The sequence below is a fragment of the Protopterus annectens genome, chromosome 2.part0 (assembly GCF_019279795.1).
Source record: "Protopterus annectens isolate FY-2018-M chromosome 2.part0, PAN1.0, whole genome shotgun sequence".
Classification (NCBI taxonomy): Eukaryota; Metazoa; Chordata; order Ceratodontiformes; family Protopteridae; genus Protopterus; species Protopterus annectens.
In genome coordinates, this window is record NC_056728.1 from 549,496,787 (window position 1) to 549,500,487 (window position 3,701).

Here is a 3,701-nt window from a genome sequence, read left to right on the forward strand (position 1 = left end):
TTTTTCAGGGTTCTGAGACTTTTGAAAACACCAATACAGTAACACTGTACATTTCCTTTTGTCAAGTACATTTGTTTGTATAAGAAGGAGTCTGCACTGCTGTCTTTTGTTTTATCATGAACTAAAATATCACATTTTTGATAATGTTTTGACTTTTGGTGCACTAATATATTATTATAAATGTATGTGTAAAGAGATAGACAGATTTTTTTACACTACTGCATTCATTTAGTAATTCTCTGATTACCTGGTTATTCTAGTTCTGGGACCCAGGGAGCCAGAATTTATCCACTCAGTAGATAGTAAGCAAATAAACTAATCATTAAAGCTGAAAACAGTGTTCCAGAAATTAATCAGTGCCTCTTTTTCTGAACTACAGCTGCAGAGAAAGACATATCTTAACGTGGAATTTTAAAATTGTTAGAATATTACTGAAATGTGTAGGCTGTCACGTGTAAGTGGCTGTCTGAGTTCACATATTTACATATGAATATATTCAAAAAGCAAAGAAAAAATAAATACTTTTTTTTGTAGTAGTATTGTACCTTGACCCATCTCCAGTGATGGAAATGTGCCCCAAACCCCCTTATACTTCATATACTAACTCCAGTGTCGCAATACTTCAGAGTAAAGAGAACTCTTGTTTTTGTTGGAAAATTCAAGTATTTCCTCTATCTTTGAAGTAGACTAATCTCATAGTTAAATTATATTTAGTTAACATTGACATTGGGGGGAGAGGGGCTCAGCTCCCTCCTCATTTTTTATTCTTTTTGACTTCCTCACAGTGACTATCAAGCCTCCTTCTTGGACAGCAAAAAATACTCATTTACGGGTAAGAACCCTCAGGATACAAAGGCCCAAAAATGTGTTATCATCCATTGGAAGGACAATGATTTTTTTGTCTTGCTTCTTAGTATACTCCAAGCAGTTTGCATGCTACTATCTGCTTACCAGGAGGCACATGTGCACTACCACATGGGAGGTTTCTTAATTTGGCAATACTGGGCATTGCAGCATTTGCATGTAAACCTTCCTCCTGTGGGTATATACCTGTAGTCCTTTAGGTGTCACCACTGTAGTGAGCTGAGCTACCACCCTCCCCCATGATGGTCAAGTTAACATTGGTTAGTCATTCCCATCCTTACCATCTGGCCCTTCCCTTACTGGTGTTACTAATTAATCATATGTCATTTAGGTACAGTCATGGATGTATGCCTTTATGACATGGGTAGCCTCCTACCTGCATTGAAGGGCTGCAGGGGGGTTAAATGTATTTATATGCATAAAAGAATATTTAGTTTCATAGTCAACTTTGCTTAATCATACAACTGTACTGTCTTACACTTTGAGATCTTGAGTTCACATTAAACATAATGTGACTGCATGACTGCTTTACAGACCCATTTCTGATATTGGACTAACTGATAATCGCATCTCTATTGCTCACATTCAAGAGCTATACTGTAGCTTTCAACAGAAAACAGGGGTTGAGGGGGAACAAGATAGGCTAATGCCATGGATGGAGCTATGGAAAGATGGTCAAAAGGATGCAGAAACTAAACAAGAATGGGCTAACAACAGATATATAAAAGAAATGTATGAAAATATTAGCAGCAGTGATGGAAAGGGTAAACAGCATGAGGCAGCACAGGGGAATCAGAACAAAATTCTGACGCAATAAAGATATTACAAATGCAAGGAAAAGCGTGGAAGGAAAAATGTAAGGAGAAAGCAGTCAGAATATAAAACAAGGACGATAGATTGGAATGCAAGCAAGCATCATGTTTAAATTGTATGCATTGTACTGGTAAAGAGACTGTGAGATGCATACAAAACAATAAATATGGTACTTAATGGTAGGAAATAATAAAAGTAGGAACCGGGAAAGGAAAAGGGAAAGTGAACTAGCAAAGTTCTTATAAAGAAATGGGCCATCACAGTAAATGTGCATAAGGAAAAAATATGTATATCTAGTGAAGACAAGATGTATAAATGCTATGGGTAGTCTAAAGATGAAATGAGAAGAGTCATGAAGATGGATAGATAGATACATAGATACATAGATAGATACATAGATAGATAAAGAGATATTTAGATAGATAGATAGATAGATAGATAGATAGATAGATAGATAGATGGATGGATGAAGGGAGAGGGAGAAAAAAAGCATGGAGGAGGACTTGTCACCTAAGGATGTTAGGGCCTTCTCCTGGCCAACTAGTTAAAGTATTACATGTATGTTTGTTTTTCATCATTATGGCTGGGAAAAGAAAACAAAAAATCCAGGTTATTCATGTTGGAGATGCTTAGAAAAAGGGTCAGTGGCGGTCCATATTTGAATAAGTGAGAATGGACCAGTAGGCTATAAGGAAAAGTAACTAAGACAAGAAATAAAGAAATTTTGTCTATTGAGGTAGATGTAACTAGGATTTTTGGGAATCAGAAAGTGCAATCACAATGATAGCTGTGAATGAGTGATATAACTACCACAAGAAAAGCTGTAAGAGTAAAATGATAAAATATGTGTGGGATGAAGAAGAATAGGAAGTAGTGCAAGGTTATGCATTATTTTAAGTCTGGGCATAGTGAACAGAAGTGATGGATGGAAGAAGTCAAAGCTATTAAGATGGTAATCATCTACAGTGGAAGGAGGAGTCCAGATAAAGAAATGGGTGTTCTACTGATAAACTGAATATCAAGGAAGAAATGATGATACACTCAGACTCTATACTTTAACTAGAAAATGTTTTACCTCACAATGGAGTGCAGTGTACTCCATTTCTGAGTTAAAATCTGTTACATCCTACCAGTAAGTTTTGCCCATCCATCCATCCATCCATCCATCCATCCATCCATCCATCCATCCATCCATCCATTCATCTATTTTCACAAGCCTCATCCAACTGCTGCAGTGACGGAATGAACAGCCACCACCATCCACAGAGTTTTCTAGGAAGGGAGGTATAACTAGATTGCCAGACATTTGCTCTGTATCACACTTACACAAATACAAACACATACCTACAGACAATTTACAAGTCACCTAGTGACCTACTGGATGTCTTTAGAATGTGGGAGGAAACACCTGAAGATCTCCAGTGAAACATACAGAGGATAAGCAGACTCTGCTGAACAGTGCCAACCAAAAACATAAGGAATAACAATTGTTTTAGAGTCACTAAGTGCTGAAATAAATCTAAAAGGTATCTTCAAATTAAAGCAATGACCACTGCAAAAAAGTAAATAATAACTAAGACTCATGTCATGATAGATCTGAAAGAGCATTGCCTGTTAAGAAAATGGGTATATCAAAGTGATCCTGAAACATCATATGAATTCATCACTGTATTTCTTTCCAAACTGGTATCAAGTTAGCTCAGTGTTAGTGAAGCTATTTTTCAAAGGCAATGCTGACTTGTTTACTAGTTATTTTCATTTAGATATGCAAATGTTACTTTTAAACAAAGCATGATTTGCTACATGTTCAGCTGCACAGTAAGAATATGTGAAACAATACTGTCAGTAAGCAACAAACAACTGTTCAGAGTAGCTCTGAATGAGAAAAGAAAACATCAATGAGAATATTTTTTGACATTTGTTTTGTCTAGTTTGTTGACATTTATTATACACAGTGATTATGAAAGATGTTCAAAGTTTGCTACAGCATTCATGGCTCTGTATGCCATCTATTTTCTGTCTTT

General features: G+C 36.2%; 1 protein-coding gene across 1 annotated transcript in view; it reads right to left on the reverse strand.

Annotated features, from left to right (window-relative positions):
• Positions 1–3,591: 3,591 nt before the first annotated feature.
• LOC122793144 (metalloprotease TIKI1-like) overlaps positions 3,592–3,701 on the reverse strand; it is an 845,736-nt gene continuing 845,626 nt past the window's right edge. The window contains exon 7 of the mRNA XM_044060930.1: positions 3,592–3,701. This exon is cut by the window's right edge and continues 966 nt beyond it. The gene's annotated coding sequence lies outside the window, so the exon portion shown is untranslated.